The 14,194-nt window shown below is 46.6% G+C and overlaps 1 protein-coding gene across 1 annotated transcript in view; it reads right to left on the bottom strand.

The window, feature by feature from the left end:
• GNB4 (G protein subunit beta 4) overlaps positions 1-8,908 on the bottom strand; it is a 54,530-nt gene extending 45,622 nt beyond the window's left edge. The window contains exon 1 of the mRNA XM_033068982.1: positions 8,824-8,908. The gene's annotated coding sequence lies outside the window, so the exon portion shown is untranslated. The remainder of the gene's footprint in view (positions 1-8,823) is intronic.
• Positions 8,909-14,194: the final 5,286 nt, after the last annotated feature.

The raw sequence follows: 14,194 nt of genomic DNA, 5'->3' as shown, positions 1-14,194 counted from the left end.
AACAACCTGCCATGTCTAGGTAGGAAAGTCTCTGACTTGGTTAAAAGTGCGATGCACAGACCCCATTTCTGTTTCTATCACAAAACTGGCTGAAGCTAAAGTAGGAGATTTTATCAGAGCAGTAACTGGTTCAACCACACTCTTCCTGCTCTGATACTTCTGGTTGTTTGCATGCCTGATCAGCATCTGAGTCTTTGATCCCTTCCTGAGAGCATGCGCTCTTAAATTTGACTATTTTTAGTTCCTGGTCTGTGACCATCTCCTCCAAGATGAAAGAGCATGGGATGATGATGCCTATGTATGTTTGTGGACTGCTTTCATCCTGATTTGTGGAAATCCTTATACAGGAATAGCACACTGCATTTTTATAGACACACAGTGACTGTAAGTCTCCTGTATTTCACATGAATATAAATTTATTTACTTCTTGTAATTTGTCACACTTTGATAAAATCATTTCCCATTTCTGAGAAGACAGTACACTGATTAATAAAAATCTCCAGTCTACTGCTTGTCCTTCCTACTGTGGACACAGAACACATTGATACATTTTCCTGTAACAAGTGACTCAGAAGACTGGCTTAAACTTTTTGAACAGGAAAATTATAGTAAAATTCTTATGGAAGAGTCAGTACATTATGCATGTGTTTGACCTTCATTATAAAACACATTGATACCAGTGGATGAAAACTGCTAAATAAAAACCAATTATTATCATTTAGGTTGGAAAAGACCTCTAAGATCATTGAGTCCAACATTTAACTTACCAACCTTAACTTTGCCAAGCCCACCACTATCCCATGTCCCCCATGCCACCTCTACACATCTTTTAAATTCCTCCAGGGGTAGTGACTCATCCACTGCCCTGGGCACCTGTGCCAGCACTTGACAATCATTTCCATGAACAAACTCTTCCTAATATCCAGTTTAAACCTCCCCTGGTGCAACTTGAGGCCATTTCCTCTTTTACTATCACTTATTTGGGAGAAGAGGCCAACACCCACCTTGCTACAACCTCCTTTTATGTCACTGAGTACTTTAGTGCTGCCCTGTGACAAATCTGAGCTTTACTTGAAACACCTCATCATCTGTGTGTTACCATATTTCTTCAAAGAAATTTGCTCTTTAAGAGTCTGAATGCTCAAAAATATAATTACTATGTGCTTTCACACCAGTTTTTTTCCTCTGTACTACAAACTGAATGAAAACAAAGCAGAAACAAATGGACAGTTTTATTGTCGAGCTGATTAGATTTTATAATGCCGTTCAGAAATTTGAGTATACCCTGTATTTCTGTAAGACCAAGAATATTGCCCTCAGTTCTGGAAAATTTCAGCTTTTTCTTGACAACCCCCCTGCTCCTTTTGGATGGTTTTTAGTCTTTTTTTAAACTTCTTTAACAGGCAAACTGAATCCTGCCTCTTGATAGCACACCAACATACCTAAAACAAGAAAGTGTATGTGCTGAATGCTTCCTTTGCTGCAAGCTTCAGATCAAGTCTTTGACGAGAAAAACACATTCTCTTTTGAAAGCTGAAACACGTCAGCAAATACTGCTGCAATATATCTGCTTTGCTATAAAGAAAAGCCTCTTTAAGAAAGGGCTGTGAATTCACATTCCCAATCCAAACCGTGCGTCACAGTCTGAATTTCCTGGTCTGATAGCACCGCTAAAATGCCTCCCAGAGACTAAATTCAGCCTTCACTCAGGTTTGTGTGGCCAGCAGAGAATTAAGGAAACCCCACAGCAGGGTCTAATGGCTCTAACAGCTTCTGTGCTAACTCCCATATTCCCTCCACATAGAATGTAGCCAGGGAAAGGAGCATTCCTCAAAAACAAATCTTTCAGAGGAAGATGAAAGAATTCCTATCCAAAGTAGGCAATTCAGAAGAAGTCCAGCCTCTAAATATTTCCTTTTAGCCTCCACTGAACATTAATGATTATAACTCTACATTTCTAACCTGTTTTACGATGTTCTTTCTACATTACATCACACTACCCAGTGTATAAAAACAATGGAATGAAAGCCTCTAATTTTAACTGTCATAAGTTAAAGAATAAATGGCAGCAGAAGCTTTCACATATAATTGCAGGATTTTAGGTGACTACAGAAAAAGTTCTCTTTTCTGTATGTGCACAAATGCTCAACCCTTCAAGCAAAATTTCAGGGACTGTACGAAGTTGCGTGTGCTCAGGAGTTAATGGTGAAGGTGTCACTATGCTCAGAAATAGAGCCAACTTTCCCATGTCACATTCAGCTTATTAATATCCCCATTATTCCTGTCGCAATGGCACATGTCTCTCCACTCCTTGTTATTGTTATGCAACTGGAAGAGCTTTCAGAATCTCTTCTGGCTGAGCTTGAACAGGTAAACTATAAAATCCAGCTTGAATTGAGCTTTATGCTGAAATGCTATTGCAATTCACTCGATGAATGCTGAGTGACACAGAGTATGCAATTATGCAAGAAGAGTGTTTGCAACAAGCCATCTTGGAAGTACTTCCATTTGCAAGAGGATTTTTTCATATTCTGAATGTGAATACATTAAAAAGCCTGTAATCACTTAATAGAGTCAAATCTGCAATTCTTAATTCTGAATATCTTCTATAACGAAATGAGCTTCTCAATTCTTGTGATTAACTTGCAAACAAAGCCAAATACAAGAAGCTGGCTCAGAAAAATCAATGCAGGAAATCACTGCCAGATTTCTCATAAATATTTCTGCCTTAGAAACCACTGGAATTTACACTCTCTTTATCACACATTCTATAGAACTATATGCAATTACAGCACTTCCTACACAAAATAATACAGATCTGGGTAAGATCTTGCATAAATGGATATAAGAATTCTCTGCTAGCTGCTGGAGAATTGCCCAAGTGGCCCTTATGCTTAGGAAACAGTGCATCGATCTCATCTGGTCTCTGTGTTTACACGTGTATGCCAATATTTCCACAAAGCTGCTTTGTTTAGATGTGCATTTCCATGACCTTGAAGCTCAGGATAATGTATTTCTTATTCTATTCAGCATCAGCACACAAGGGTATCTACAATCATTATAAAAAATCTCCAGTTGGAGAAGTGGGAAAAAAAAAAAACAACTTGGACTTCTCAGTTTCTAAATTAAGCTACATCTGAAGTTAAAAATAGCCCTTCTGACTGAGGATGCTGTGCTGCCTGAATTTAAATAGCCTGCTTCTTTCCCTGACAGATAACATTTATTGTGTTCTCTGCCGAAAAAAAAAAAAAAAAGAAAAAGAAAAAAAGAAAATAGCCTTCTATAAGGAGGCTCCCTTTATTTTTATGTCCAATTTCACTTCACCTACCACAACAGAATTAAAGCAAGTCAGGGTTTTACCTGGGAATTGTATCAATTTTGCCACAGATACATTTCTCCAATTTTTCTAAAACAGATCTAAAACTACGCATGTTATATATGTGTGACTTTTCCTAGCTCTTCCTGCAGATTTTTCTGGGAAGATCTGTAGTAAGAATATTGTCTGAAATGCAATCAGATTTCCACCACATGTCCTAAAACTGCTTGTGCCATCTTTCATTTTCATTTACTTACATACACACACATATATATAAATATACAAATATATATATATTTTTAGATGTTTCATTGCTGTTTGAATTATGAAATGAAATTGCACACAGTCTATGTGAAATGGTTTACTCACCACTTTTCCCCAAAGCACTGAATGAAAAGGAGGAGAAGCTGTATCCCTTTTCTCTCCAGGCCTAACACAGAGTCAGCATAAGGATTTCTGTATTATCCATATTCCTACTGCAGTCAGAGGCTCAGAGGTCATAATTAAACCACACAGGCCCTGCTTGTGCTACTCACATAGTAACTCCAACAGTGGTTTACAATACATGCAGATTAGAAAGGTAAAAATTCTTTCAAGCCACCCTGATCCTTCTCACCAGTTTTAGTTCTTTTTGTCAGAATTTCTGGTGCTCCCATCTGCATAGTTTTAAATTCCAGTCCCTGTATTCATGCTCACCCCTGGGAAACTGTTAATTTTCCTCAATATTCATTCTAAATTTACTCTGCCTTAATTTCGTCATTTTATGAGATTAAAATTAATTAGATTCACTTTTACCTTTTAGGCAAGAAAATAAGAAAGGTGCACTTTCAATGTTCAAAGTGAAACTTGAATCTCGCTGTATTGAGAAAACTCTGCTTTCCCCCTCTTTGTTAAATTGCAGATTTCACATGAGCATTCCCAAAGGAATAGCACAGAGAGACTCAGGAATAAGTAAATGAAAGATGAGATGGATATAAGTACTCCTCTTACCCCCGAGCAAGACTTTCACATTAGTCACTTTGTGGACTAAAAGCCTGAAAGATCCCCAAAAGCTTTACAAGCATCAATAATATTTGCAATGATGGAAGCCAGAGGCAATGATGTAAACTCTGCAGTCCCTAATTGAATAAAACACCCATAGAAGTCAATAGGAATTGCAGTCAATTAAACTGTAAATATTTCAGGTCCTGAGCTTTTTACATAATGTTACTACATGGCATCTAAGAGTACTTCCAGCTGTCCAGGGCAATGTTTGCTCAGAAGCCTCTGTGAAAGCAGACAGGGCTGGAGCAGGCACAGGAAGGTCAGGTGTGGGGTGTCAGTCCCCAATCCCACCAGCTCTGCCAGGCTACCTGGTCACTTATCCAGCCGAAAATATGAGGCTGCTCTCACGTGAAGGGCACTTGGATGGATGGGGGCTGAATTTGGCTCACGTTTTAGGTAAAATAAATTTAAATAAATTTAAATTAAATACAATTAAATCCTCATTAAATTTGATGGGCATGTCCAGAGCCCATGGGAGGAATGTAACTTCTCTGGACAAGTGACCCCAGCTGTAGTCAGAGCTGTTCATGACTTACCAGTACATGGGTGGGTGTGTGGCACAGCCTTGTCACCTACAGAACAGTTTCTATTGTCCTGTGCTGTCACACCCTAACTCTGCTTTATCCCCAGCTGTGAGAAATGAGAGCCACACGTGCTGCCCCTGAGGAGTGGCAGAGGAAGGAGGGTTTGTGTGCAGCCTGGCACTGAGGATGGTTTGGGATCACTCCTGCTGCTGGAGACAGGGCCGTGGCTGCCAGAAAGCGTTCGCATTGCGCTGTGTCAGGAGCTTCACGAGAGCACACAATAATGCATGTAATGAGTCTCCAGAATCACATTTGTGAGGCCTGCAGAATGTTTCTCTTTCCCAATGTGAATTACTGAGTCATCCTGTTCATGTGAGACAGACTGAATTCTCTTCCCAAAGAGCTCCTTTGAATCACTATTACCACCAGTTAACAGATGTTGCTCTCCAGGAAAGTTTTTCATACAAGCTCTTATAATCATGGGGATTATTTCAGCTTGACCTTGTAACTCCAACAGAAAAACAGGATGGGGGGTCTCAGAGGGCTGTGTGCTGCAATACTTTGCATACCTAAGTAACTAGGCCTTGAACAACATGGCTACTCAAAAACTGCACAAAGAATAACAGGAACACCCACGGTCTTATAAGGTAAATACTACTAATCCCCATCTTACATAGGGGAAGAAACAAGCCCTGAAGTGTTGAATGAACTTTGTCTGGCATCACACAGCAACTATGTAACAATTCAGCAATTAGTGATGTAATGTCCAAAAGCATCTCTCTTTGGAACTAGGAGCCCATGGATGTGCAAAGTTAAATACTTTGAAAATAGGACTCATATTATAAATTGGAAGCTTTTAGCAAAGTGCTCTAAAATGCCCATCATCTATCAACCACTTCTGTTTTAAACCACAAGACATTTTCTCTCTAATTACTTGCTCAAAGTGAACCTTGCCACACACTTTAAAAGAAACATTGGAAATGCTGTAATACTTTCCAAATTTCAGCCTTTCCTGACTATGCATATTGCTGGTTGAGAAGCAGTAATTTTCCTTCTGCATGCCTTTGTCGTGTTCCTGAATTGCAGCTTTGGATGATAAAACACATTTTCACCACTCTTTTTTTCAAAAAATGCCAGTAACTGACAGTTTAAAACCAGATATTTATGTTGCAACTAGTCTGTGCCTTCTGGGGCCACTTCAACTAAGTTCATGCAATTAAATTATTCTCTAATGCTCTGAATACACACGTACCATGATTTCACACCAGAGTTTTGGACTTACATCACCAGATCCCAGAAGTAACAGAGCTATGCTTACTCATAGTGGACAGTCCAGGTAATGAAATAACAGCCTGGATTCCAACCATATGGCTTTAGTTTGATAAAAATAAATTAGTAAACTTTTCATCTGGTGGTCTCATTAACAACTACAGTCACAAATTAAAACTCACAGTATTCCTGTGAGATATAGATCCAGAGAGATACTGTTCATTAAAAAAACTAACAAATCAACCAACCAAAAAAGTAATCTATGCCAGATCATGGATAGATGACGTCTACCAGATAAAATAATCCATCAGGTCAGGAGAACTGACCTCCAGCAGCAAAGGCCACAGTTCAGGCTGAGCTGTCCAGTGCAGAGATAGCACTAATCCTGTTATCAATAGTAATTTGCTTTGTCACACACTATGTTTAGAATCTATTGTTCACTCGATGATTATTCACCTTCATTTATTTTTTGCCTTCAGTTTCTCAAGGGATGAGGAATTTGGACTCCTGAATGTTTTTAGACATTCTTGAATTTACCCAGCCTTTATCTCCTCTCCTAGAGAGACTTCTCCTTTTGGCTTCTCTTTTGCCATCCTGACATGTTCCCCCTTTCAAGAGCATCCTTGTTTTTCAGCCTGTGCCATACCTTCCCATCCTGGTCTGAAGTCTGACTCTTATCAGTGGATCAGTTTGTGCTGTTAATTATTCCTCTCCTCAGGGCCACAGATACCTTGCCCTAATTACTGGCAGTTGTAGTGTGAGCAGTTCACAGTGCAGGCTCATTCCCTTTTCCTCCTTGCAGCTTCCCTCTCTCTGTCTCACTGTCTGGAAGTAAATGCTATTCTTTGCACAATACAGCTACGGAGCATTTTCAAGTTGGAGAGAGAGATGGTGAAGTGGACAGGGAAAAGATGGACAGGAAGATAAAGACAGAGGCTTGTTACCCACCATCTTCTCCAGGAAGGTTTACCTCTGAATCCCTCATTTGAAAACCTACTTTCCTAATTACCTGCCTCATCTAAATGTCATCATGTTGTTTCTTTGTCAAAAGACACGACCTAGAATAATGCAAAACTATCATTTTGAGGTTCTGCTTCCCAGATTACTATAAATAGTAGAATCATATGGAATGCTGATAAACATTAGAAAACAATAAATTTTCTTTGAGTTTACTGATTTTTTTCCTCTACAGTGGAAGCATTTAATATTATTCATATCCTAAACTTTTTAAAAGTGATGCCCAGCACAAAGATATCAAAAAACAGTAACGATTTTTAGAAGGGGGAAACTTTCTGAACAAACATATTTTCTCAACAGCCTGATGAAAAGATCATTTTCATCTCTTTAAAATTGTCACTCTGAATTCTCTCTCACATATACACATCCCTACTCACTGCTGCACTCCAGTTGTTTTGATAATGCAAAGCTATCATAAACACATCTGAACACAACAACATCTAAAATTTAGCAATTTACCACGCTAAATTAAGCGCACCGATATATTTTTCTACTGGGGAAAAGTGTGAGCCAAAATTACACTCTGTATGTATTTGCAGTAAGCAGAAAATAGAGTACAATAAATATATGCTTTATTCTGGTTTATATATACCATGGCCATCAGGACAGGTGAGATTGCCAGGATGTGAAGCACATGTGTAGGTGCACATGTAGTAAGCAGCAAACAGTAATTCTCATGAGACAGTTACTAATTTGAACTTTGATATACTGGCAATTCTACAGAAAAACAATACAAACACCTCATCATTTGTCCTTCTCTCCAAGGAAGCCATCACACAAACAAGGAACTGGGACAGAGTAATTCTAAGGGGGGTCATTTAAAACAACAACAGCAAAAAACAAATGAAACCATCCCAAACCAACCACTTCAGTCACATCTGTCATAACCCAGATTCCACATCAACACTTCACAGAAACTTCTGAGGTCATTAGGAACATCTGAATAGATTTTTTTTTTTTGCCTCCTTTCTCATGTATTTTTTAGGTGCCCTTTCAGGCAAAAGAAAAAAATTCTGGGCCCATTCTGTGAGGCAATGGCCACCACCAGTTTACACTACTGATCCCAGTGCCAGACAAAAAGTTTGCAGCCTGAAGACTCAATTTTCTCATTGTCCATGTCAATGAGACAAGGACCTGTGAGCCTGCAAATGGCTATCAACAGACAATAATTAAAAATAACATTCAACATCATCAGCATCCTATGGGACAGGATTCCTTTCTAGATTTTCAGTTCCCAGCTGATGTGGCCTAATATATACATACAGACAATGAAGAGTATTCAGAACTTCCCATTTGCCTGAGAGGCAACCACACCTCATGTTCTGAAATCTGCATTACAACACTCCGTGGGTTTCTTATTTTTAATTAATTCTTGCAAAAATATTTTGGGGATGAGTGGATGTATAGGGTGATTGTAGTGCTGAGAGAGGCTGTGGGTTCATAATTACAAAGAGAATAAAATCCTGCCCTCCTGTACATGCAGCACTGCTAAGATTTCATTGCTCACATTAGGTAAAATCTCTCCAATTTCAAGGTCAGCAACATGTACTACAACAACAACAACAACAACAACAAGAACAAAAAGTAATGATGCTCAATGTTTTGAATAAATCCAGACAGGACAGTTAATCAAACAGAAAAATCCTCACTTACCTCAATAGTTGTAAGCTGTTATTTCATACTCTGTAAACTTTCCCTCCCTGCTAACTAAACAAAAGTTCTGCAATCTCGATGCTAGAATAGCTCTCAAATACATACTGCAGAATACCAAAAAAGAGAAAGCCTATGTTGTCCTTACTAGCAGGCATCTCTCCAGGGATGATTGGTCATTACCCTGGCAACCCTCACAAATGGCAAATGACGTAAAGAGAGTGGGAAAAAAAAGCCACTGAGAGCAGAAAGCACTATATGCATTATAGATAGTTCTGGGAATCCATGCTCACATATGCATTAAATGGCTTCAGAGGAGCACAGGGACCTTCCATTTTGCAGAGCTGCCTGCTGAGGTGAATAAGAAACTTTCTAATTTTTTTCTTAATCAAAACATTGGGAGCATCTCTAAGTATTTAATTGAAGCAAATTGGGGGGTTGATTATTTTAATAATTCAGACACTGGGTTTATTTTCTTTTTTTTCTGTTAAAATTTCCCATTGAAATAGCTCAGAGTCATATTCAGACAAGGGTGAATGTATTTTTCATTATTCCTTTTCACCTTAATTTTTGCTACATAAAGTTACCTATTATTATATTTATTCCCTTTATGTCTCATACCCCCACTTTTCCCTAACAATTGATTTGTACAAATTGTACAAGATTTCCCATGTTTATGTCATTAAAAGCATTAGTAGTTTTATTTAGTGTTACTGATAATTATGCCTAAAGAAGATGTAGCTGTAGCCAAACACCAGGGTACAAAATAAAAAGCATTCTGCTATTTTTGCACAGAATGATCACAGTGAATTTGATCATACTATGATCTGTCTGTCACAGAGCAAGATGAATTTGGGTGTGGCTTCTTCTTCCACAATTAGATTTTAAAAAGCACAAGTAAGATAAAAAGGAAATCTGCTTTTGAGATTGTTTAGCATCTGCATCATTCTACAATTTAGTGAAACTGAAGGAATTATGGGTACAAAACCCAAGAAAAGCATCTTCCACCTCTGCTTGCATGTGTTCCCAACTACAGCCCAGGATCAGACATCCTTCTCCTCGCTCATCTTTAGACCTCAGGATTTCTGGATTCCTAAATGCACAAAAAACCAACTTTCCAAGAGCATACTGGAGAGCATTAGCACTCAGATCATTTTATAACCTAAAGGAAAGGGCTCAATTCTCTGAAATGAGAACTAAAGAAGTAAGTGAGGTGAGGTGGCTGCTCTAACCACTTAGCTATTATGTAAAAGTTGGATGGAAATGGCTCTACCATGACAACTGAGTTTCCTGTTGAACTGATGAAAACACATTAGATGTATTTGAACTCTGCCCCACTCCAAACCTGAATTGAAATGGAAGTAACCAGCAGCTTCCATGAGGATATTTCTGTCCCTGGCTGCCTAAATTCAATTAGTTACAGCTTTATTGAGCAAAGGTTAGCACTCACTGAAATTCATATTTTTATTATTTTCCAAATCTACTACTCCATTGCAATCAGGAGGAAGATGCTACACTTGTATCATGACAATTTTCCAAAAAGCCTGAATGAGCCATTGGCAATGACTGAGTTTTATGACCAAAGAAGTAATGAACATCAAGGATATTCCATAATGCCCCATTAGGTGTACTTTATTTATTTGCTGAAGACAACTATATTTTAATTACAGTAATTTCACGACTATAAGGCGCACCCTTTTGACTAAAATCTCCCCCCAAAACCGGAAGTGCGCCTTATAGTCCGGTGCGCCTTATCTGATCTACAAAGTTGCAACATTTGCCACCCCGGAAGTGAGAGCCCGTCGGCATCGGGGCCGCCCCCGCGCGGGGCGGACCCGCCGGTATCGGGGCCTCCCCGCCGGCTTCGGGGCCGCCCCCGCGCGGGGCGGACCCGCTGGTATCGGGGCCTCCCCGCCGGCTTCGGGGCCGCCCCCGCGCGGGGCGGACCCGCCGGCTTCGGGGCCGCCCCCGCGCGGGCCGTCCCGCCGGCATCGGGGCCGCCCCCGCGCGGGGCGGACCCGCCGGTATCGGGGCCGCCCCCGCCGGTATCGGGGCCTCCCCGCCGGCATCGGGGCTGCCCCCGCGCGGGGCGGACCCGCCGGCTTCGGGGCCGCCCCCGCGCGGGGCGGACCCGCCGGTATCGGGGCCGCCCCCGCCGGCATCGGGGCCGCCCCCGCGCGGGGCGGACCCGCCGGTATCGGGACCTCCCCGCCGGCTTCGGGGCCGCCCCCGCGCGGGGCGGACCCGCTGGTATCGGGGCCTCCCCGCCGGCTTCGGGGCCGCCCCCGCGCGGGGCGGACCCGCCGGTATCGGGGCCGCCCCCGCCGGCATCGGGGCCGTCCCCGCGCGGGGCGGACCCGCCGGTATCGGGGCCGCCCCCGCTGGCATCGGGGCCGCCCCCGCGCGGGGCGGACCCGCCGGTATCGGGGCCTCCCCGCCGGCTTCGGGGCCGCCCCCGCGCGGGGCGGACCCGCTGGTATCGGGGCCTCCCCGCCGGCTTCGGGGCCGCCCCCGCGCGGGGCGGACCCGCCGGCTTCGGGGCCGCCCCCGCGCGGGCCGTCCCGCCGGCATCGGGGCCGCCCCCGCGCGGGGCGGACCCGCCGGTATCGGGGCCGCCCCCGCCGGTATCGGGGCCTCCCCGCCGGCATCGGGGCTGCCCCCGCGCGGGGCGGACCCGCCGGCTTCGGGGCCGCCCCCGCGCGGGGCGGACCCGCCGGTATCGGGGCCGCCCCCGCCGGCATCGGGGCCGCCCCCGCGCGGGGCGGACCCGCCGGTATCGGGACCTCCCCGCCGGCTTCGGGGCCGCCCCCGCGCGGGGCGGACCCGCTGGTATCGGGGCCTCCCCGCCGGCTTCGGGGCCGCCCCCGCGCGGGGCGGACCCGCCGGTATCGGGGCCGCCCCCGCCGGCATCGGGGCCGTCCCCGCGCGGGGCGGACCCGCCGGTATCGGGGCCGCCCCCGCTGGCATCGGGGCCGCCCCCGCGCGGGGCGGACCCGCCGGTATCGGGGCCTCCCCGCCGGCTTCGGGGCCGCCCCCGCGCGGGGCGGACCCACTGGTATCGGGGCCTCCCCGCCGCCTTCGGGGCCGCCCCCGCGCGGGGCGGACGCGCCGGCTTCGGGGCCGCCCCCGCGCGGGCCGTCCCGCCGGCATCGGGGCCGCCCCCGCGCGGGGCGGACCCGCCGGCTTCGGGGCCGCCCCCGCGCGGGGCGGACCCGCCGGTATCGGGGCCGCCCCCGCCGGTATCGGGGCCTCCCCGCCGGCATCGGGGCCGCCCCCGCGCGGGGCGGACCCGCCGGCTTCGGGGCCGCCCCCGCGCGGGGCGGACCCGCCGGTATCGGGGCCTCCCCGCCGGCTTCGGGGCCGCCCCCGCGCGGGGCCGGCCCGCCGACATTGGGACGGCTCCCTTGCGGGGGGTGTTAAAGCCGCAGGGATCGGATCGGCTGCTGCGGGGGGGGGGGCGAAAGCCGCAGGGATCGGATCGGCTGCTGCGCGGGGGGGGCGAAAGCCCCCGGAAACACGGCGGCCGCCGCGCGGGGGGGGCGAAAGCCCCCGGAATCACGGCGGTCGCCGCGCGGGTGGGGCGAAAACCCCCAGAAGCACGGCGGCTGCTGCGCGGGGGGGGGCAAAAGCCCCCGGAAACACGGCGGCCGCCGCGCGGGGGGGGGCGAAAGCCCCCGGAATCATGGCGGTCGCCGCGCGGGCGGGGCGAAAGCCCCCGGAAACACGGCGGCCGCCGCGCGGGGGGGGCGAAAGCCCCCGGAATCACGGCGGCCGCTGCGCGGGGGGGGCGAAAGCCCCCGGAAACACGGCGGCCGCCGCGCGGGGGGGGCGAAAGCCCCCGGAAACACGGCGGCCGCCGCGCGGGGGGGGCGAAAGCCCCCGGAATCACGGCGGCCGCTGCGCGGGGGGGGCGAAAGCCCCCGGAAACACGGCGGCCGCCGCGCGGGGGGGCCGAAAGCCCCCGGAAACACGGCGGCCGCCGCGCGGGGGGGGCGAAAGCCCCCAGAAGCACGGCGGCCGCCATGCGGAGAGGGGGAAAATCGCCAGAATCGGAGCGGCTGCCACGCGGGGAGGGGGCAAGCAGCTGGAATCGGGGCAGCGGCGGCACGGGGCAAGCCTGCCGGCATTGGGTCACCCGGAGCGCCAGGGAACTCCCAGAACAGCGGGGCCCTGGGGATGCTGCACGGAGCGGCGGTGGGCATAGCCCGGCCCTGCCGGGTACAGGCAGGCCCGGGAGCCAATGGCTGCCGGATTGAGGCGGGGCCTCGGCCAGCAAGCGTGCGGGAGGAGCTGGGGGCGGAGCCTCGCTGCAAAAAAAAAACCCGGTGCGCCTTATAGACCGGTGCGCCTTATCTGATCTACAAAGTTGCAAAATGTGCCGGCTCCCGGGGGGTGCGCCTTATAGTCCGGTGCGCCTTATGGTCGTGAAATTACTGTATTTAAACTCTGGCAACATCATTCTAGCAAATGTTCTGCTGGGTTGTAATTGACAAATATCTTGGTCTGAGCAAACTGAAATCTCAGTATAACATTACCTCTGATATTACATCTTTTTCCTGACAGGAGGACAAGGATTACTTTGTGTTTAGAAACCACAGAAAGCAAAGTTTAGCCATTTGTGTATGGCCAATGAAAGCTCTATGTTCCCATAAATCTTCTCCCTGATGGCCCAAATCTAAGCTTCCCATTTTTTTTACAATTACTCTCTGCAGAAATTTAGATCCAACTACAAACTTTCCACTAATCTTCCACTCATTACCAAAACTAAACTAAACACACTGGTGTTTCCAAAGTTGCTTTTGTAAGAACAAATGTGGTCTGTCATGGAAATATCTTGTATGAAATGTTAGTAGATGTAAGACCAAAAGTACTGAAATATACAAAAACTTTTTTGTGTTTTTGCAACACAGATTTCACAGAGATTCCTGTGTTTGTGTTTTCATATTTTCAGATCATTTCCAGGCCTGACAACTTGCCTTTGTCTGAGCATGTGAGATTGACCCATGTGAATGTTCTGGGCAGCACAACAGGGATAAATCCAGTCAATGAGTGGGGAGATGGGGAAGACATTGGTGCAAACCTGCAGTCAGGAAACAAAGTTTTTCATGGAGTCTTAGGAAGAGGCACAAAGGAAAATAGGGTTGCCAGTCCTAAAAGACCTTTCTATACACTGCTATAATCTGCCAACACATTAGCAAATGAAATTAAAAATTCATCAGTATGTTAAAAAAGACTGGAGATGGGAATCACTCAATAATTAAATTATTGCTGATTTTAAGTGATTCATCACAGAAAATGATCAGCTCACTCCAGTGAGTGGGAATTAAAAGTTTTCAGCATTTTTCTGGCTCAACCATTTAAATGCTGGTGAAAT

Source organism: Catharus ustulatus, chromosome 10, assembly GCF_009819885.2.
Source record: "Catharus ustulatus isolate bCatUst1 chromosome 10, bCatUst1.pri.v2, whole genome shotgun sequence".
In the NCBI taxonomy this organism is placed as follows: domain Eukaryota; kingdom Metazoa; phylum Chordata; class Aves; order Passeriformes; family Turdidae; genus Catharus; species Catharus ustulatus.
The sequence above is the reverse complement of the archived record's forward strand: the minus strand, read 5'-3'. Positions and strand labels throughout refer to the sequence as shown.